The sequence below is a fragment of the Pseudophryne corroboree genome, chromosome 8 (genome assembly GCF_028390025.1).
Source record: "Pseudophryne corroboree isolate aPseCor3 chromosome 8, aPseCor3.hap2, whole genome shotgun sequence".
Taxonomy (NCBI): domain Eukaryota; kingdom Metazoa; phylum Chordata; class Amphibia; order Anura; family Myobatrachidae; genus Pseudophryne; species Pseudophryne corroboree.
In genome coordinates, this window is record NC_086451.1 from 87784691 (window position 1) to 87807965 (window position 23275).

At 47.5% G+C, this 23275-nt stretch overlaps 1 pseudogene; it reads left to right on the forward strand.

Moving 5' to 3' along the window:
* Positions 1–16852: 16852 nt before the first annotated feature.
* On the forward strand, positions 16853–21616 carry LOC134949765 (anoctamin-5-like; annotated as a pseudogene).
* The last annotated feature ends 1659 nt before the right edge of the window (positions 21617–23275 follow it).

Here is a 23275-nt window from a genome sequence, read left to right on the forward strand (position 1 = left end):
CTTCTGTATTATGTGCATTGTTTGAGTTCTAGTTGGCGCCACGGATGGCTGCCTCGGTGCTGCTCTGCCAAGCAGCCTTTGTGTTTAGTCTTACATGTATAATATGTCTAATATGTTGAGTCTATTGTACAGTTGCAATGTGCAGTATCAACTCATACGTGTGATGTGTGTAATGTATGCTATGTTCTTCCCCCTTCTTATGCTATGTACTCCCCCTTCATGTTGCTGCTTGGCGATGCATTGTACCACAAAGAATTCCTAGTGTACGTGAGTACACCTGGCCAATAAAGCTGATTCTGATTCTATTGCGCTTATGCCCATAAATCAGCTTTGTGCTGCAGAATATAATATATCAGCAGGTGCAGAGTACTCGGTGAGGCATTCCCAGGTTAGGGCGCAGGTTACTCCCCAAAATACATGTGACGGTTACACACCATCAGGGGCAAACGCAGGATTTCTAGGAAATGATATACGCTGAGCTTCAGCATATTCTGCACTTACTAGTGACAACAAAGCTGTTTTCAGAATTGTTTCATATAAGGGCCCTCATTCCGAGTTGATCGGTCGCAAGGCGAATTTAGCAGAGTTACACACGCTAAGCCGCCGCCTACTGGGAGTGAATCTTAGCTTCTTAAAATTGCGACCGATGTATTCGCAATATTGCGATTACTAACTACTTAGCAGTTTCAGAGTAGCTCCAGACTTACTCTGCCTGTGCGATCAGTTCAGTGCTTGTCGTTCCTGGTTGACGTCACAAACACACCCAGCGTTCGGCCAGGCACTCCCACCGTTTCCCCGGCCACTCCTGCGTTTTTTCCGGAAACGGTAGCGTTTTCAGCCACACGCCCCTGAAACGCCGTGTTTCCGCCCAGTAACACCCATTTCCTGTCAATCACATTACGATCGCCGGAGCGATGAAAAAGCCGTGAGTAAAAATACTTTCTTCATAGTAAAGTTACTTGGCGCAGTCGCAGTGCGAACATTGCGCATGCGTACTAAGCGGATTTTCACTGCGATGCGATAAAAAATACCGAGCGAACAACTCGGAATGAGGGCCAAGGAATTGATCCATGTGTAACACGGCTGTAAATGACATGACACTTATTCACAGAACCTGTTTCTTTCTTGCAGGATTGCTGATTGCCGCTACATGTTTCTGTTTCTTCTCATTGGCGGTAATGCTGGCCTTCTGCATTTACATCTGGTAACTCAGTGATATCATTTACAGATAAAGGGCCCTATTCAAAGTTGTTAGCAAACCGAAAAAGCCCACTAATGGGCAAAACCATGTGCACTGCAGGTGGCGCAGGTGTAACATGTGCAGAGAGAGTTGGATTTGGGTGGGGTGTGTTCAAACGGAAATCTACATTGCAGTGTAAAAATAAAGCAGCCAGTATTTACCCTGCACAGAAACAATATAACCCACCCAATTCTAACTCTCTCCGGACATGTTACATCTGCCCTACCCACAGTGCAACATGATTTTGCCCATTAGTGGGCTTTTTTGGTTTGCTAATAAACCTGAATAACATTCAATGTTACAGTTTATTTACCTACAGTAGACAACAGGAGTATTAGTTATTACCAGTATAATAGAAAGGGTTAATACAGGCACTCTGCTGTCAGCGTATGAGAATATGATTTTACTGACACACTAATAGACAGTAATATGCTATATTAGCACAGCCAATAGAGTGACAATAACTTGCAGACCTGTCCCTTTTATCAGAACTCTTGTTTGCACTTAGCAGGATATATAGTGGAAAGTAGAACATGATAGGGTATGTTAACCTATTCAGGTCTGATTATGAACTCTCTTCAGTCATCAGTCAGAATGCTGTTCCCCTTAGCAACCGGTTGGAGGTCAATGAATGGTAAGATGACACACATTCATGTGTAACCGAAGCAAATCATAAGTGACCTGCTTGGGGGCCGTCATGGCTTTATTATTTATAGCTTGAACACAAAGGGTTTATGCTTGCCAATATATTTAGCCAATCAGAATACACCATGTATGTCTTGAAAATACATCGATTGTCATACAATGTTAGAAGTGGCAACTAGGACAGCCTTGAAAATGGTTATTGTTTCGTTTATCAGTCTTTCGGACATAAACTCAAAAGATTTCTTTCTTTATTGTTCTCAATTAGCCTTGGATATATCTGGTGTTGCTATGTCCGTCCTAGATACATTTCCAATACATTTAATGTTGCATTTGTCTTGTACAAGTCATGCCTTAAAACAAGATTATTCAGCAAATACAATATTCTGACCAGCTCTGCACATTTTTCTTAAGGACATATCAACTCATTTTGTGATTAACAGTAAATATCTTAATAAATGCGAAAAACGTGAATCAATATATATATATATACTAAACTGCGGAAGCTCCTACACTATCATTTCCCCTCTTTTTGATTCCACTTTTTCTCCCTAATATCTACCTACACTATCTAGGCCTGAACTATTCTCTTTCAGTAAACCAGTCCCCTGGACTTATAGTCCAAACCTTGGGGATTACCCCTAACAACCTGGCTGGAGAGTCACTGTCAACTTCAAAGGTCTTTCTCACATGTCTCTTTAAATAGACCCAATATCCTGGATTTAGCTTATGCGTAGCTGATCCTTTTGGGTCTGGAATGGAAGAAAACACTCGGCAATGGAGGTTAGTCAATGTTTTACAGACCTCCTGTACATAACCTGTAAAAATCATTTTAATTATGTTGTAATTGTTGTGGATAATAACAACCTGTTCTTAGAGCTGACCCAAACAATATTTCATATGGAGTCAGTTTACTAGGTTTCATGGGTGTGGTCCTAATATTAAACAAGACTATAGGTAGGCATTCTGGACAAGTTCTTTTGGTTTCTGTCATTTTCTGTAGTTTTAGCTTAAGGTCAAAGTTCAGATGTCCCCCCTCCCACTCGCCTGGGGCTGGTAAGGCACATGGAAGGCCTGTTGTACCCCCAAATCTTTCATTATATGCTGCATGACTTCTCCTGTGAAATGTGTACCTCTATCTGATTCTATAACCTCAGGTATCCCAAATCTACATACTACTTCTGCTATCAGTTTCTTTGCAGTGGTTTTTGCTGTGGCTTTGCTTACTGGCCAGGCTTCGGCCCAGTGACTAAACATGTCCGTTGCTACTAGTACATATTCATATGGACTGCTTCGTCGCCACTGTATATAGTCAATTTGTAGTCTTTCAAATGGGTAAGAGGCTTTGGGTATAGTTCCTAGAGGTGTCTTGGTTCTTTGTCCTGGATTGCTGATTCCACAAATCCAGCATCCTGCTACAAAGTTTATTGCAGCTTTATTGAGGCCTGGAGCTATCCAATGCTCTTGTACTCTATTCACCGTGGCTTCCTTTGAATGGTGTACTTGTCCATGAGCTACTTGTAACATAGGTGGAAATAGAGCTGCTGGTAGACAGTACTTCAATTCTCTTGACTTCCAAAGTCCATGTTCATCTTCTTCTGCCCCCAATCGTCTCCATTTCTCCTTTTCTCCTTGTGATGCTTGTTGTTGAATTTTGATCAGCTCCTGTTCACTAGGCATTTGCTTCACGTCTTGAGCTACTAAGACTTGCTCAAGTTCTTTTGATTGTAAGGCAATTCTCTTGGCTTCTGCATCTGCAAATGCATTTCCTTTAGCTTCCATGGTTTGGCTCTTAGTATGTGCTTGTACCTTGATTATTCCAATTCTTTTAGGTAGTTCCAATGCTCTGAAGAGTTCCATAATCAAACTGGCATGTTTGATGGGTTTTCCGTTTGCACTTTTGAAGTCCCTACTTTTTCCATATAACAGCGTAATCCTGGGACTAGATGTTAGCTGTCATGTTTTCAGCATGTATGCAGGCTTTGGTCATTGCTATGAGTTCTGCTTCTTGTGCTGACATACTTGGTAGCAATGCTCCAGAGTCTATGACTTCAGTTTCAGTTGTTACTGCATATCCTGTCTTTGGGGATCCATTATCATAATATCTTGATCCATCGACGAACAGGTTCATGTCTGGATTGTCCAGTGGTGTATCTTGGACATTTAGGAAGAGGTAAAGTCTCTAATTCCATGAGGCTAGGCAATCACTTCATATTTGGTAAGTCTGGCTGCAGAAAGATGCTTGCTATTTTCTTGACTTAATATTTCTGTTACAGCGTGAGGTACTTGTATACACAGTGTAATCAGGCAATCCCAATGCTGGGGCTGTTATTATGGTTTGCTTTAGTTGTCTTACTGCTTCTTCAATGGTGTCCCTGTTTTCTGCTGACGCCTCCTTTTTAATGTTCTTGGGGTTTTTGCTTGAGTTATTGCCTTTGTTCTTTTATCAGTAAGATGCCTTGTTCCTTGAGATATGCAGTGTCCTAAGAAGACAACTTTTTTTCTGTACTAGCTGAAGCTTGTCTTTTGACACTGCAATCTTCTTCTGCCAAAAAGATGAGTAGTGATACTGTTTCCTTTTTTGCACTTCTCTTCTGTCTGTGCAGCAATAAGCAGATCATCGACATATTGAACTAACTGGGTGTCTGTAAAGTGTGGTCTCCATTTCTGCAGGATTAATGCCATTGCCTCTGAGAAATCTGATGGACTAGTGGCTCCCCCTTGGGGTAATTGTGTCCCACCATATTGTTTACCTTCGTGAGTGAATATTAGAAACTTCTGGCTTTCCCATTCATCAGTAGATAATCTAATTTTCCCTCCTTTTGAATCTTGAATTTCAACACCTTTATTGATTAATGTTGGAAAAGGGTTGCTGCGTTGAGGGTAATACATCTTCTGATGGTTACTTGTCGCATTTTGGCAGTGCTACTTCATACATGGTCAGCCTTGCCACTGACAGGTGTTTGGTTCTTGCTTGTTGAAGCTTCTCTGTACCTGCATGTGGACCCTGGATGATAAGTTCATGATTCAGCACTATGCCTGTGCTCTTGTCCTCTTCTAGGACTTCTGATTCATCACTGTGTCTGTGCTCTTATACTCTTCTAGGGCTGTTGCTGCTATCACTGCTCTGATGCCGGTAGGTGCTCTTTGATTACCGCTGTCAAGCTTGCTTAAGTTGTAGGCCACTGGTCTTCACCTCAGTCCATGATTTTGCATAAGGACTTCTATGTATGGCCTCCTTCTTTAATAGTCAGGTAGTTCTAGGGCTTGAGATGAGGCAACTGCTGTTTCCAACTGTTCAATAGCCTAATTCATCTGTTGCTGTATGTAGGATGCGGACCCTCCTCCCTTTCAGTGTTGTCATACAATGCTTGCATGTAGACTGGTGCTAGAGGTATCCGTGTTCTGTAGTGTCCTACTAGGCCCAGGAATGATCATCTGACTTGCTTGACACTAGTTGGCATCTTAGCTTGCAGTCTGAATCTTTTCCTTTTCACTTTTGTTAGATGTCTGGTACCTTGAGTGTCCTAGGAAGATTAACTCTTGCTTGACTAGCTGCAATTTCTCCTTCTGAGGCTCTGCAGTCTTGGTCTTCCAGAAACTTCACTAAGGACACTGCCCCTTCTTGGTACTTCTTTTGGTGGTGGTGGCAATCAACAGTTCATTCACATCCTGTATTTAGCTGTGTGTTTTGTGGATAAATCACTTGGTGATATAGCCCCTCCACAAAGCTATCCTGGTCCAGTAGTATTGCTTCCTTTCTTCTACAACTGGTACTGCGGGAATGAGCCAATACTGAACTTCTGTTTTAACTTGCTTCTAAATGGCTTTTTGTTCTTTCCTTTGATAAGTTGCTGGAAAGTTAAACTTCTGCTGGTGTGTACTGTATTCTCCTTGGATAAGCTTTAGTACATTGTGCTTCAGCAAAGTCACTGGACATGTACTCCAAGGTCAAGAATTGGGCTGGTATTGGTGACTGCATTTCTCTCATCTCCTGTCCCTTTAAGAATTTCTGATATCACCAGTTCTTGTGGTATCTCCCTCTGCTGTCTTCTGCGTGTGCCGGCTCCAGCATTCATTAGGCACAAACGTATTTCTCCAGTGGGCAAGGTGACTGTCTGTTTCTTCTGGAGACATTATGTTCACTGGGGAGTACCTGAAGAAGCTTGTACTTCATATTGGCAGAAGAAGCATCATTCATTTGTTTTCTGGAACTTTTTCTGTCTTGTTCCTTATTATTTGCTTTAAACCCCGGAGCTTCTGTTGCTTTAAATCATGGCATTATCTCTGTAATCTTGCCAGGTAGTACTGACCACTTGTCAGATGTCTTTCTTTGTCCTTCTTAAAGCAGACTTCCTTTAGTCTCCAAACTTTCATGCAACCTTCATATTGTTTCTCAACTTTTCTTTTTCCAATCACCTCTCTTTATGATTCATTCATTATTCTTCATACTTTGTCCTTTCTTCACTTGCATTTCTTTCTCACTGCTGCTGGCATGTCATTTTCTTAGTCCAAGTCCACCCAGGCTGGTGTTTAACATAATGATATTTATGCTGGGAGTTGTTGTTCCTCTTTGTCTTACTTTTCCTGTGAGAGATAGTCTTGTATAGCAGCTTGTATTTCAGGTTACATCTTTGCTTTCTTGCAAGGGTAGGGCTTAACCTCCCAATCCAGTCGTTGCAATGGCTTGATCTGTAAGTAAACGTAGAGGAATCTGGTTGTGCATAAAAACAGCTCTTGAAACCCTTGGGTCTCCTGTGGGTAAAGTCACTTTTATCGAACTGCCAGTGGTGACTGAGTACACTGTTGTCGACACAGGAGTTGCACACCTTCATATTCTATCATCTTGTGTGTCGTATAGTGACTTTATCATAGTAAGTTCTGATGGACTCAGTCTTTTCCTGTTTCAAGTCTGGGGCTGCTGGTGCCCTGAGTGTCTGTGCATGACACCATCTCTTAAGTCTTGTCATGTACATCTTTCCACTTTCAAACGTTGTTCTATTTTCCTGTTCTTCTCTTTTCAATTTCACTGTTAGTGAGCTTGCAGATGATTCAATTCTGTTCATACTAGGGGTACCTGGGTGTGCATGCATGTCTGGGTATAGGGGTGGGGTATAGTGTGGAGGTGCTGTTGCTGGACTAGGTCTCAGTTATGCTTTAGGTTTTTCTTGCTGGTTTTCACACCATTTCTTGTATTTTCTGCAATTCTTCTTGAAATGTCCTTTTTTCTTGCAGAAATAACACTTTCTTTCATCTTGCTTGGTTCCTTCTTTTGAGTTCCTTCCTGTGGCCCCTTGCGTTGGGTTTCTGATTTTCCACTTGCTTTGTTCCTGGACAACGTGAACTGTTACCTTTGGTATGGCATTCTTTTCTTTGGCTTTTCTTATTGTTTCATTTTCTCTTTCTTGTGCTTCAGTGATCCAGATGGATGCTTGATCTCTACTATTATGCTTAATTATCCAACTCTTGTTACAGGAGGCAAATTTTTCCCATTTCTCTAGGTCAAGTGTCCCTTCTGACGGGAAGCCTGCTCTTTTGATTCCTTTCAGAGATTTATTACCCTCCCTGTTATTAACAATATCCACGGGTTTGTCGGGCCCTGACATCTTTACAGACCGCGCTCCCATGCCTGGGTGAACGTGCGCGGAACCCCTCCTGATGTGGTATTTTAATAACTCCTTTTGAGGGACTTAAAATCTCCTTTTAAAGAATCTCTACCTAAAGAGCTTCTTCAATCCGTCTGTGGACAAATGACTGGGGTTGTCTCTAGGTCAAGTGTCCCCTCTGACGGGAAGCCTGCTCTTTTGAAAATTTTCCTAAAGAGCTTCTTCAATCCGTCTGTGGACAAATGACTGGGGTTGTAGTGTTGCCCCTTCCTCCCTGCTTTTGTGGAAGATCTGTTAGTACTGCTCCCCAAGTGAGACCTGCATAATAGATTATTTCTTCTGGATCACTGAGATGCGTCCCTAATATTATTGTTAAGTTACTCCAAGGGTCTACCCCCCTGCCTATATGGCTTGTAAAGTAACAGCTAACACTGGGGACTGCTTGGATGTGAGAAATACCTATCAGTGTATGTAGGAGAATCTAGTTGCTGGCTCTGGTTTCAGTGTTTCGCAGACAGCCAACTCCCCCCACCTTTCCAAAAGCATATCAACAGAGTACATGCAACAGTGCAAGGATCCCAAAGCAAAGGGTAACAATAAGTATTATATCTGACAGATTCTTGACCATCTTTTATATCTGGTTTTTCTGTCTTCTGGATGCCCTCTCACTGCTACGTCTGTTGTCTGTGTGTGCGGCAGCTGTTTGAGGCTGTATGGGCAAATGGGTCTTAAACCTGGGATTATGTGGTTCCTAGGCCAATAGGTTATGATGTTAAATCAATCATTCTTAATGTAATGTTCCAACAATTCTCTTTTCAAATGACAACCTATTGTACAATAAAATTCATCATCATTTTCCACATAACCAAATGAGACTTCAGTGCTTGTATCTGACAGCAATCTTGGTGCTACAGACCCTTTGTATTTTCTTAACACAACAACACAGGTACAAGATTTGCATATACCTCTTTGGTTATTTATCAATTCAAACTGGTTATCAGCATTAGAACATATCTTGGCCATGCGCCACCTTTATAAAACGGCTCTATTTTCTTAATAAACATGCATTAGTACTTGCACAATTTAAAGTTTTCTGCATACTTGATTAATTCCCCCTGTGCACTTGTGACAATTTATCTGACATTATTTACCCACAATTCAACAATATAACATAATTCAACAATATAACATATTCAACAATATAACATACATGTATGGTACCTTAAAAAAATTTCTTCTGACTGACGCTGGGCTCTTTAAAATATTCTCCGACCTTCCCGACTGGACTTCCCCTTGATTTACACAAGAAGCGCTGATTTCAAGTGAGCAGGTAGAAATCTACACAATAAATCTCACTTACCGGTTTTTTTTTGTTATCAGCGGTTCCTGAAAGATCAGAGGATTTATTGCCAGTGGAGGAGATGCTGGAATATCCCGGGACGAGATCCCCAAAATGATAGGGTATGTTAACCTATTCAGGTCTGATTATGAACTCTCTTCAGTCATCAGTCAGAATGCTGTTCCCCTTAGCAACCGGTTGGAGGTCAATGAATGGTAAGATGACACAAATTCATGTGTAACCGAAGCAAATCATAAGTGACCTGCTTGGGGGCCGTCATGGCTTTATTATTTATAGCTTGAACACAAAGGGTTTATGCTTGCCAATATATTTAGCCAATCAGAATACACCATGTATGTCTTGAAAATACATCGATTGTCATAAAATGTTAGAAGTGGCAACTAGGACAGCCTTGAAAATGGTTATTGTTTCGTTTATCAGTCTTTCGGACATAAACTCAAAAGATTTCTTTCTTTATTCTTCTCAATTAGCCTTGGATATATCTGGTGTTGCTTTGTCCGTCCTAGATACATTTCCAATACATTTAATGTTGCATTTGTCTTGTACAAGTCATGCCTTAAAACAAGATTATTCAGCAAATACAATATTCTGACCAGCTCTGCACATTTTTCTTAAGGACATATCAACTCATTTTGTGATTAACAGTAAATATCTTAATAAATGCGAAAAACGTGAATCAATATATATATATATACTAAACTGCGGAAGCTCCTACACTATCAAACACAACCAGTCCTGCATTGCTGTGCTATACTGTGATATCATAGGCTGCCCTGTGTTCCTGTGCTGTACTGTAATACATTATGCTACCGTGTTATATAATGTGCCTCTATACACTGCACTGTGAAATGCCTAATAAGGCCCCAGCCCCTTCCTGTCATTATGACATCACAGCCGCATCACAATGCAGCTGAGGCCAGGGTGATGTCACAGCATACTTGCCAACTTTTGAAAACTAGTTTCAGGGAGATTTCAGGTGGCAGCAGAATGTGCCGTTGAGGGGTGTGTCTAGCTCTGCCTATGGGCGTAGTTATTGCCACTCAGGGGTGTGTCCTACAATGGCAGGTGAAAACTATAGCACTATAAGCAGCAAAAAAAAAAAAAAAAAAAAGAGTAATATAGGTACACTATATACTGTGTACATTCGTGAGAAGAGACGGAGAAATAGAAAATCTATATACACTGGTGCGGGATTGATATATATTACACCCACATATACAATAATAAATACTTTGGCACCCCTGGAGTACTCTTGTGTACGCCAAAGGTGCTTGCCTGAAAAAATAAAGGGGGTGTGATCTCACAAAAAAACCCAGTTGTAGTGCTCCATACACATTACGCCCACATCAGTAGTGCTCCTTACACATTACGCCCACATCAGTAGTGCTCCTTACACATTACGCCCACATCAGTAGTGCTCCGTACACATTACGCCCACATTAGTAGTGCTCCGTACACATTATGCCCACAGTAATAGTGCCCCTTACACATTAGTATACATGACTTTTAGGAGTGAGGACACTTGATGGTACTGGGAGCCTGGCCCGCTTACTCGAGGGGTGCTGCCCATTGCTGCCACTGCTAACATATACATGCAGGCTCAGCAGAGTCCTCAGGTCAGGGACTCCTCACAAACCACCTGTCGCAGTCCAATGCCAGTGTGGAACAGCAGCCGGCTAAGCAAAGGAGCCGCGGCTCACCCACAAACACAATGGCGCAGTGCAGGCAGCTGAGACACAGACTGCCACTTCCCCCACCAGAGCTTATTTCTGCATGCGGCTAACTGGGACCAGGTCAGAGTGCCCTACTCTGGTGCGTACCCAGAGTAGCTATCAGTGCTGCAAGTAGAAAAAAGTGTCAGTGGTACTGTGTGTGCGCCGAAGGCGTGCATGCCCCCCAAAAATGGGTGTGGCCAAATGCCGCATGGGGCGTGGCCAATGGAAATGGGGGCATGATATACATATAGGGGGGGCCAGATACACATATGACCCCAATAGTGCCAGATACACATATGCTCCTACAGTGCCTGATATGCCCCCACGGTGCCAGATACACAAATGTCCCACGGTGCCAGATACAAAAATGCCCCACGGTGCCAGATACACAAATGCCCCCAGCAGTGCCATATATGCCCCCAGCAGTTTCAGATACACGTTGCCCCAGCAGTGCCAGATACACGTTGCACCCAGCAGTGTCAGATAATACACGTTGTCCCCAGCAGTGTCAGATAATACACGTTGTCCCCAGCAGTGTCAGATAGTACACGTTGTCCCCAGCAGTGTCAGATAATACACGTTGCCCCAAGCAGTGTCAGATAATACACGTTGTCCCCAGCAGTGTCAGATAATACACGTTGTCCCCAGCAGTGTCAGATAATACACGTTGTCCCCAGCAGTGTCAGATAATACACGTTGCCCCCAGCAGTGTCAGATAATACACGTTGCCCCCAGCAGTGTCAGATAATACACGTTGCCAGTGTCAGATACACGTTGCCCCAGCAGTGTCAGATACACGATGCCCCAGCAGTGCCAGATACACGTTGCCCCAGCAGTGTCAGATACACGTTGCCCCAGCAGTGCCAGATACACGTTGCCCCCAGCAGTGCCAGATACACGTTGCCCCCAGCAGTGCCAGATACACGTTGCCCCAAGCAGTGCCAGATACACGTTGCCCCCAGCAGTGTCAGATAATACACGTTGTCCCCAGCAGTGTCAGATAATACACGTTGCCCCCAGCAGTGTCAGATAATACACGTTGCCAGTGTCAGATACACGTTGCCCCAGCAGTGTCAGATACACGTTGCCCCAGCAGTGCCAGATACACGTTGCCCCAGCAGTTCCAGATACACGTTGCCCCAGCAGTGTCAGATACACGATGCCCCAGCAGTGCCAGATACACGTTGCCCCAGCAGTGTCAGATACACGTTGCCCCAGCAGTGCCAGATACACGTTGCCCCCAGCAGTGCCAGATACACGTTGCCCCAAGCAGTGCCAGATACACGTTGCCCCCAGCAGTGCCAGATACACGTTGCCCCCAGCAGTGTCAGATAATACACGTTGCCCCCAGCAGTGTCAGATACACGTTGCCCCCAGCAGTGTCAGATACACGTTGCCCCCAGCAGTGTCAGATAATACACGTTGCCCCCAGCAGTGTCAGATAACACACGTTGTCCCCAGCAGTGTCAGATAATACACGTTGCCCCAAGCAGTGTCAGATAATACACGTTGTCCCCAGCAGTGTCAGATAATACACGTTGTCCCCAGCAGTGTCAGATAATACACGTTGTCCCCAGCAGTGTCAGATAATACACGTTGCCCCCAGCAGTGTCAGATAATACACGTTGCCCCCAGCAGTGTCAGATAATACACGTTACCAGTGTCAGATACACGTTGCCCCAGCAGTGTCAGATACACGTTGCCATAGCAGTGCCAGATACACGTTGCCCCAGCAGTGTCAGATACACGTTGCCCCAGCAGTGCCAGATACACGTTGCCCCCAGCAGTGCCAGATACACGTTGCCCCCAGCAGTGCCAGATACACGTTGCCCCCAGCAGTGTCAGAAAATACACGTTGTCCCCAGCAGTGTCAGATACACGTTGCCCCCAGCAGTGTCAGATACACGTTGCCCCCAGCAGTGTCAGATAATACACGTTGCCCCCAGCTGTGTCAGATAATACACGTTGCCCCCAGCAGTGTCAGATAATACACGTTGCCCCCAGCAGTGTCAGATAATACACGTTGCCCCCAGCAGTGTCAGATAATACACGTTGCCAGTGTCAGATACACGTTGCCCCAGCAGTGTCAGATACACGTTGCCCCAGCAGTGCCAGATACACGTTGCCCCAGCAGTGCCAGATACACGTTGCCCCAGCAGTGTCAGATAATATATGTTGCCCCCAGCAGTGTCAGATAATACATGTTGCCCCCAGCAGTGTCAGATACACGTTGCCCCCAGCAGTGTCAGATAATACACGTTGCCCCCAGCAGTGTCAGATAATACACGTTGCCCCCAGCAGTGCCAGATACACGTTGCCCCAGCAGTGTCAGATACACGTTGCCCCCAGCAGTGCCAGATACACGTTGCCCCCAGCAGTGCCAGATACACGTTGCCCCCAGCAGTGTCAGATACACGTTGCCCCCAGCAGTTCCAGATACACGTTGCCCCAGCAGTGCCAGATACACGTTGCACCCAGCAGTTCCAGATACACGTTGCCCCAGCAGTGTCAGATACACGTTGCCCCAGCAGTGCCAGATACACGTTGCCCCCAGCAGTGCCAGATACATGTTGCCCCCAGCAGTGTCAGATACACGTTGCCCCCAGCAGTGTCAGATACACGTTGCCCCCAGCAGTTCCAGATACACGTTGCCCCAGCAGTGTCAAATACACGTTGCCCCAGCAGTGCCAGATACACGTTGCCCCAGCAGTGTCAGATACACGTTGCCCCCAGCAGTTCCAGATACACGTTGCCCCAGCAGTGTCAAATACACGTTGCCCCAGCAGTGCCAGATACACGTTGCCCCAGCAGTGTCAGATACACGTGGCACCCAGCAGTGCCAGATACACGTTGCACCCAGCAGTGCCAGATACACGTTGCCCCCAGCAGTGTCAGATACACGTTGCCCCCAGCAGTGTCAGATACACGTTGCCCCAGCAGTCCCAGATACACGTTGCACCCAGCAGTGCCAGATACACGTTGCCCAAAGCAGTGTCAGATAATACACGTTGTCCCCAGCAGTGTCAGATAGTACACGTTGTCCCCAGCAGTGTCAGATAGTACACGTTGTCCCCAGCAGTGTCAGATAATACACGTTGCCCCAGCAGTGTCGGATACACGTTGCCCCTGAAGTGCCAGATAATACACGTTGCCCCAGCAGTGTCGGATAATACACGTTGCCCCCAGCAGTGTCAGATAATACACGTTGCCCCCAGCAATGTCAGATAATACACGTTGCCCCCAGCAGTGTCAGATAATACACGTTGCCCCCAGCAATGTCAGATAATACACGTTGCCCCCAGCAGTGTCAGATAATACACGTTGCCCCCAGCAGTGCCAGATACACGTTGCCCCAGCAGTGCCAGATACACGTTGCCCCCAGCAGTGTCAGATACACGTTGCCCCCAGCAGTGCCAGATACACGTTGCCCCCAGCAGTGTCAGAAAATACACGTTGTCCCCAGCAGTGTCAGATACACGTTGCCCCCAGCAGTGTCAGATACACGTTGCCCCCAGCAGTGTCAGATAATACACGTTGCCCCCAGCTGTGTCAGATAATACACGTTGCCCCCAGCAGTGTCAGATAATACACGTTGCCCCCAGCAGTGTCAGATAATACACGTTGCCCCCAGCAGTGTCAGATACTACACGTTGCCAGTGTCAGATACACGTTGCCCCAGCAGTGTCAGATACACGTTGCCCCAGCAGTGCCAGATACACGTTGCCCCAGCAGTGCCAGATACACGTTGCCCCAGCAGTGTCAGATAATACATGTTGCCCCCAGCAGTGTCAGATAATACATGTTGCCCCCAGCAGTGTCAGATACACGTTGCCCCCAGCAGTGTCAGATAATACACGTTGCCCCCAGCAGTGTCAGATAATACACGTTGCCCCCAGCAGTGCCAGATACACGTTGCCCCAGCAGTGTCAGATACACGTTGCCCCCAGCAGTGCCAGATACACGTTGCCCCCAGCAGTGCCAGATACACGTTGCCCCCAGCAGTGTCAGATACACGTTGCCCCCAGCAGTTCCAGATACACGTTGCCCCAGCAGTGCCAGATACACGTTGCACCCAGCAGTTCCAGATACACGTTGCCCCAGCAGTGTCAGATACACGTTGCCCCAGCAGTGCCAGATACACGTTGCCCCCAGCAGTGCCAGATACATGTTGCCCCCAGCAGTGTCAGATACACGTTGCCCCCAGCAGTGTCAGATACACGTTGCCCCCAGCAGTTCCAGATACACGTTGCCCCAGCAGTGTCAGATACACGTTGCCCCCAGCAGTTCCAGATACACGTTGCCCCAGCAGTGTCAAATACACGTTGCCCCAGCAGTGCCAGATACACGTTGCCCCAGCAGTGTCAGATACACGTGGCACCCAGCAGTGCCAGATACACGTTGCACCCAGCAGTGCCAGATACACGTTGCCCCCAGCAGTGTCAGATACACGTTGCCCCCAGCAGTGTCAGATACACGTTGCCCCAGCAGTCCCAGATACACGTTGCACCCAGCAGTGCCAGATACACGTTGCCCAAAGCAGTGTCAGATAATACACGTTGTCCCCAGCAGTGTCAGATAGTACACGTTGTCCCCAGCAGTGTCAGATAGTACACGTTGTCCCCAGCAGTGTCAGATAATACACATTGCCCCAAGCAGTGTCAGATAATACACGTTGCCCCCAGCAGTGTCAGATAATACACGTTGTCCCCAGCAGTGTCAGATAATACACGTTGCCCTCAGCAGTGTCAGATAATACACGTTGCCCCCAGCAGTGTCAGATAATACACGTTGCCCCCAGCAGTGTCAGATAATACACGTTGCCAGTGTCAGATACACGTTGCCCCAGCAGTGTCAGATACACGTTGCCCCAGCAGTGCCAGATACACGTTGCCCCAGCAGTGTCGGATACACGTTGCCCCTGAAGTGCCAGATAATACACGTTGCCCCAGCAGTGTCGGATAATACACGTTGCCCCCAGCAGTGTCAGATAATACACGTTGCCCCCAGCAATGTCAGATAATACACGTTGCCCCCAGCAGTGTCAGATAATACACATTGCCCCCAGCAATGTCAGATAATACACGTTGCCCCCAGCAGTGTCAGATAATACACGTTGCCCCCAGCAGTGCCAGATACACGTTGCCCCAGCAGTGCCAGATACACGTTGCCCCCAGCAGTGTCAGATACACGTTGCCCCCAGCAGTGCCAGATACACGTTGCCCCAGCAGTGTCAGATACACGTTGCCCCAGCAGTGCCAGATACACGTTGCCCCCAGCAGTGTCAGATACACGTTGCCCCCAGCAGTGCCAGATACACGTTACCCCAGCAGTGTCAGATACACGTTGCCCCAGCAGTGTCAGATAATACACGTTGCCCCCAGCAGTGCCAGATACACGTTGCCCCAGCAGTGTCAGATACACGTTGCCCCAGAGTGTACCGGTTAGGAATTTCTTACCGGTACGCCATACCGCCATACTTGCAGCACTGGTATCTATAGAACCACCCTGCTCAGTACACATTACATTATACACAGCCCCCCATAATTACACCCAGTACCACATTACAGTAAACACAGCATACAGTACATAGCCCCCCTCCCCATATTACACAGATCCCCTCACCCATATTACATTATACCCAGCATACAGTACACTACACAGCCCCCCCCATATAGACCCAGCACCACATTATACTGCATTATACACAACCCTCCCACCCCCATATTGCACTCAGTACTAGATTACATCATATTATACACACATTATATAACACACAGCCTCCATTCCCCCACGTTACCTCCAGCATCCACCTGGGTATGTTGCCCCATCCAGTAAAGGCTGGGAGCTGACCCTGGGACAGTGAGGGGAGACATCCTAGTGCAGACACTCCAGTGAGAGGCGAGGAGCAGGAGCCAGGAGGAGGAAGCTGCTGCTGGGCTGATCCATGCTACAGCCCCGAGTGTGGTGGGAGGGGCCAGCCACAGGAAAGCAGAAGCAGAGCCTTGCTGCAGTGTGCCTCTGCTACACAGTACACACAACCATGCTGTGGCCAGCCAGGCAGTCTCCCGTGCTGGCCCCGCCCCCCGACCTCTCCGGACTTGCGCATGCGCAGTCCATATTTTCAGCCTCGGACCTGTAAAAACCGGGAGGACTGTCAAGGTATGCGGGGAAGCGGGAGGCTCAACTAAAAATCGGGAGCCTCCCGCTGAATGCGGGAGGGTAGGTAAGCCTGTGTCACAGACTGTTAGAGTGTTAGCATTTTGATAGGTAGTTTTTGGCGGAGAAAGACATGCAGAGATGTTCTCGTGCTTACAGACATTTTTGTGGATATTTCTCATTATTACGGCTGGTCAGGGAGCACCTATTGTGGCAACTGAAGGTAAGCGCCATCTTCCTTATTGTAAGAGTTGTTACTAAGTACAAATAAACGATATTATTTGGCCAAATAGAGCCATAGACACAAGTATACCTTAGCATTTATAAGGGCGCACAGTACATAATACACAACATACAGACCTCTACAAGCATGACATACAACTATACTGTCTATATAACACCCTATATAGCGCTAGTTACATACTGAGTGTTATACTAAATATACTGTGTGAGAATAGTACTGGGGTGACATGTGTGACTTACACAGGCCTACTCACCTGTGCCTATAGCAGGTGTAGGTGTGAGCGGGCACCAGGCTGGGGGAACGAGGGAGGTCTCTTACTTCCTTTTTCACGGGCAGGCAGCGGCGGTACGCGGCGGGAAGTGGCATCGCGGCTCGCTTCCGTCACGGAGGGGCTTGCATCCGCTGGGATTCAAGCCCCTCCAATCGCGTCGCGGCCATTTGAATTTGGCACCGGGCGTGAGCCAATCGCGGCTCGCGCCCGGTCAGCCAATAAGAACGGGCCGCGACAAGCCAATCAGGGTTCGTCGCATCATAGCTCCGCCCCCTCCCAGCTTCATATAACAGACGCTGCGGAGCGGGAGCAGTCAGTTGGGCGCCGGAGACGGAGTGGTGAAGAGCTCCAGAAGAGAAGAAGACGGCGGAAGAAGGCCTGGCAATGACGGAAGAAGCGGCGGCGGGAAGAAGAGGTGGCCGGAGAAGGAGAAGAAGTGGCAGCGGAAAGAAGAGGAGGTGGAGCCCGGGATCCAGCGCGGAGGTCCGGCGGAGAGTGCTGCAGTGTGTGGGTAGCAAAAGAGCTGACGAAGCTCCCCACTGCAGCCTTTCCCTACGGCCAGGGTAAGCAGCCTCGTGCCAAGCGTGGACTCCCCGTAGACCACCAGGGTGTCAGGCAGTAGGCCTGTGGCCACAGACGGGCAATAGATCCGAGCAGCAGGTAGGAAAAGAGGGGCCCCGCACAATTAAGTAATCCTGGCATTAGGCCGGGATTACTAATTTCACCCCCAGTAGGCAGGCACTAGGCCTGTGACGCAGTAAGGAGGGAGTTCACAACCAACATAAGTAGACTTGGTATTAGGCCAAGTCTACACCCCACCTCCATTTGGCAGGCAGGCACTAGGCCTGAGGCTACAGTCAGGTGCTAGGCCTGTGGCAGTTAGGAGGAAGGCTTCCACAACCAGCATACGTAGACTTGGTATTAGGCCAAGTCTACACCCCACTTGACAGGCAGGCACTAGGCCTGAGGCTGCAGTCAGGCACTAGACCTGTGGCACAGTTAGGAGTAAGGAGGCCACAACTGGTACAAGTAGCCTTGGCATTAGGCCAAGGCTACCTCTCACCTGAAGGGCAGGCGCTAGGCCTGCGGCCCTAGGGAGGCGGGCATTAGGCCCGAGGGGTAATATTGACATTTGGCCACGGTAAGGATAGGATTGGGTTGTGATCTCTACAGTAGGGAGCTCTAGTCCGGGGTTGGCACACCGTCACCACTTTGGGGTCTAGAGGAACTGTGGAGAGACTGTCCGCCTCCCACGGTCATTTCTGTGACTCTAGAGTGTGCGGCGCCCCCCCATAGGGGATTGGGTTGCACCAGCACTTATCCTCCAGGCGCGAAGCAGCTGAATCTTCACCAGACCAGACTAGAGAGGTAATTCACATTTCGTGCTATTGTCATTCTGTCACCCTGTATTTGCTTGTACTGTTTGCTGGAGTTAGATAAAGTAGCTAACCAGGTTGTACTGTTTAGAATTTAAAGTAAATTGGCTCAGTTCCGTTGTTTGCCGTTTATTAGTTTGTAGGGAGGCTGCTGTCATTCTCTTTCTAGGAACAGCGACTCACGGCAGGCAAGCTGACAAGAGTTCCAGTGTGAGTATACTCTGTGTGTGTGTGTCTTGGTTCGCATTGAGCGTCGGTTGGCGAAACCCGGCTAGGCTTAGCGGGCTCGCTTTCACCTAGGTGCGCAAGTGCCGAGTAGGTGACGTTTGGGTGGCTGAGGCCCGCGGGCCAGTGATGACATTCACCTAACTGGTGAACGTCGCGGCCACCCCGGTGTGCCAACTTTCCCCGTCGTGGAAGGAGTGGGCACACGGTGACAGTGTCTCTTTTCCCCTAGCTGTCGTCCCTCCAGGCTGGGTCCGCTGACTATGCCGGTGTCCAGGGGACAGAAGACCCTTATGTTCCTATAGACACAGGTAACTAACAGTGATGAAAGTCAGACATATATGTGCTATGTGTTAGTAATAGGGATCAGTGGGGACAGGGACGGCATCTGTGTGTGTGAGGGGGGTAAGTTACATCTGCTGGCAGCAACTGGGTGAGTTTGGGGCATCATTTGGGACATCATTTGCCTAGTATTGCCTAGGACTGGAGATAGAGACTGAAGACAAGAAGGAATCTGAAAATGGAAAAATCTATTTTGTTAAAATCCACGCACCCTGGGAGGTCCTCTCCACCTACGCGGAGGTGCTGAACATTAAGGTGCCCATTAAGGAGAATGACCTGGACGACAAAGCTGGCAACCCTGTGAATTACGTGTTTAAGCTCTTCAGACTGCCGGACAAAGTCATGAACCCGGAGCCGGACTATTTCACCGCCCCATTCGGCAAGCAGCGACAGGAGCTGTTCCTCATCCATGATGAGAACACGTACTTCTCCCCAGCCACCAGGAACAGGATAGTGTATTACATCCTCTCCCGCTGCCCGTAGGGAACATCAGAAGATAAGAGAAAGTTTGGACTGAAGAGGCTACTGAGCAACGGGACTTACAACGCCACCTTTCCACTCCATGATTGTCAGTACTGGAAGAAGTCTCCGGAGGAGAAGTGCGACAATGAGCGCTACACCTTGTACAGTCATTGGGCTAGGTTTGGCAAGTTTTACAAAGAGCAGCCTCTGGACCTCATTAGGAAATATTACGGAGAGAAGATCGGAATCTATTTTGCCTGGCTGGGTTTCTACATGGAAATGTTATTTTATGCTGCGGTTGTGGGATTTTTATGCTTGCTTTATGGCTTGGTAACCATGGATGACAGCAACAGCAGTAAAGAAATCTGTGATAAGGACATTGGCGGTCAGATTATCATGTGTCCTTTATGCGATCAGAGATGTTAGTTCTGGAGGCTAAACTCCACCTGTGAACCCTCGCAGTATTCTCATTTGTTTGATAATGTGGCAACGCTTTTCTTTGCAATATTCATGGGAATATGGGTAACTTTGTTCCTGGAGTTTTGGAAGCGGAGACAGGCCAGGCTGGAGTACGAATGGGACTTGGTGGATTTTGAAGAACAGCAACAACTTCAGCTAAGACCGGAATATGAAGCCAAATGTACTCAGAAGAAAAAAAATCCAGTCACTCAGGAGCTGGAGCCTTACCTGCCCGTAACTAGCAAGGTAGCACGGTTTTGCTTCTCTGGAACCATGGTGCTCTTCTGGATCACCCTGATCATAGCCAGCATGATCGCGGTTATAGTGTATCGGCTGGCCGTCTATGCTGCGTTCGCCAGCGTCATGGAGAACAACGACACGCTGGAACCCATCAGCGGATTGCTGACCCCACAGCTGGCCACCTCAGTGACCGCGTCCTGTCTGAACTTTATCATGATCATGATCCTGAACTTCCTGTATGAACGCGTGGCGATCTGGATTACCGACATGGAAATCCCGAGGACGCACCTGGAGTACGAGAACCGCCTCACCATGAAAATGTTCCTCTTCCAGTTCGTCAACTACTATTCGTCTTGTTTCTACGTGGCGTTCTTCAAGGGCAAGTTTGTGGGTTTCCCCGGAGAATACACCTATATGTTCAGCCGCTGGCGCAATGAGGAGTGCGATCCGGACGGCTGTCTGATAGAACTCACCACTCAGCTCACTATCGTCATGGCTGGAAAGCAGATCTGGGGGAATATTCAAGAGGCCCTTGTTCCGTGGATGATGAACTGGTGGAGGAGACGGAAAACCACTCACAGCCCAGAGAATTTATACAGCCGCTGGGAGCAGGACTACGAGCTGCAGGTGTTTGGTCCTCTGGGCCTCTTCTATGAACACCTTGAAATGGTAATTCAGTTTGGGTTCATCACGTTGTTCGTGGCGTCTTTCCCACTGGCGCCGCTTCTCGCTCTGCTCAACAACATCCTGGAAATCCGCGTTGACTCCTGGAAACTGACCACGCAGTTCAGGCGCCCGTTTGTGGCCAAAGCCCACAGCATCGGGGTGTGGCAGGAGATCCTGAACGCAGTGGCCATTCTGTCCGTGGTGACGAATGCTTTTATTGTCGCCTTTACTTCCGACATGATCCCCCGCCTGGTGTACTATTATGCCTACTCGGAAAGCGGCGATTCGGGTTATATCAGCAGCAGTCTGTCCGTGTTTGACATCAATGATTTCAATAACATCAGCATGCCGCTGGAGAATATAATGAATGTTACATTTTGCAGGTACAGAGACTATCGTTATCCTCCCGACCACGAGAAGAGATACTTACACACCATGCAGTTCTGGCATATACAGGCTGCAAAAATGGCATTTATAATAATTATGGAGGTAAAAACACCATCTTCATGCTTGTATATCTGAGTCTCTCATCTCTCTCTGGCTACACTTTTCACACCCCAAGGAAGTTTGTCTGCAAATGTCTGTGACCCTTCTTCAATGCAAAATAACCTCTGTTAATTAGCTGAACTTCTGATTGCTTACCTCCCCCTTTGCGAGCTGATATAGTTGGAGCATTTAAGAGCAATATTATCAAGGCCTGCAGTCAGGACTTGGCCTACTTGCAATTGTGAAGAATGCATTTGTTAAGAATGTGTTTTAAGAATGGAGTTAGAACCGGAGTTTGAACTGGATTTGGACTACGCTAAAATCTCGAATAAAACAATTTCCCCAAACACTGCAACTCAGGACCATCATGTGGCCTCTCCTCACCTCTGCCTTGAGAACACCAGGACCAATGCCTACTACTTCTCTGTCCAAGAACATCATGACTGCCCCCAAGACTACCCCTCAAGCTGAGCAGGGAACTGAGGGGCGTGCGCATCAGGACCAGATTTTGCTGGGTCAGTTCCATTGGACATTAGTGTGCTCCCCACACTCTCACACCCACCTGCACTGCTCCCCACACTCTCACACCCACCCGCACTGCTCTCTTGAGACCAGGACATTTATCATTTTCACAAATTAATGTTTTCCTGCAAATGTGTCTTTCTCTTCTTTCTTCTTACAGGGTACTTTCCCCCCACTGTGCGCTATACCTGTAATGTGTACCTCCATTGGTTGCACACCCTGCCAGCAGTAACCTACACAGTGCGCCTCACATGGCTGCCTCGGATGGTTCCTCCATGGGCAGGGTGTGCTTCATTTGGATCTTTCCATGCAGGGTATAGCATACTCCTACACACGTGTCAGTTTTCCCATAAATGCATTTGGCCCTTGTATGGCTCATCTCCCACTGTGTAACCTTCCTAGTGCGCCCAACATGGCTGCCTTATCTGGTAAACTTGTGGATGGGATGAAAAATACATGGACCTGATGGTTTTATTGGAACCCTACTCTGAACCTAAGGACTCTGCAATCTCCCCGTTTTGTGTTCTCTTCTAGGGGTGGACTATTCCACCCTGGGTAATCCTACGCAGTGCGCCTAAGTTGGCTGCCACACCTGGTACCTTGTGAGGGTGGAATACACAACCCCTGGAGGTTATTACCAAAAATGCTCACACCAACCCTGCATTATGCTTTCTGTCTTTATTGTCTGTGTGGTTTATCTTTTGATGTAATACTTAAATCTTCTGTATTATGTGCATTGTTTGAGTTCTAGTTGGCGCCGTGGATGGCTGCCTCGGTGCTGCTCTGCCAAGCAGCCTTTGTGTTTAGTCTTACATGTATAATATGTCTAATATGTTGAGTCTATTGTACAGTTGCAATGTGCAGTATCAACTCATACGTGTGATGTGTGTAATGTATGCTATGTTCTTCCCCCTTCTTATGCTATGTACTCACCCTTCATGTTGCTGCTTGGCGATGCATTGTACCACAAAGAATTCCTAGTGTACGTGAGTACACCTGGCCAATAAAGCTGATTCTGATTCTATTGCGCTTATGCCCATAAATCAGCTTTGTGCTGCAGAATATAATATATCAGCAGGTGCAGAGTACTCAGTGAGGCATTCCCAGGTTAGGGCGCAGGTTACTCCCCAAAATACATGTGACGGTTACACACCATCAGGGGCAAACGCAGGATTTCTAGGAAATGATGGCCCTCATTCCGAGTTGATCGCTCGCAAGGCGATTTTAGCAGAGTTACACACGCTAAGCCGCCGCCTACTGGGA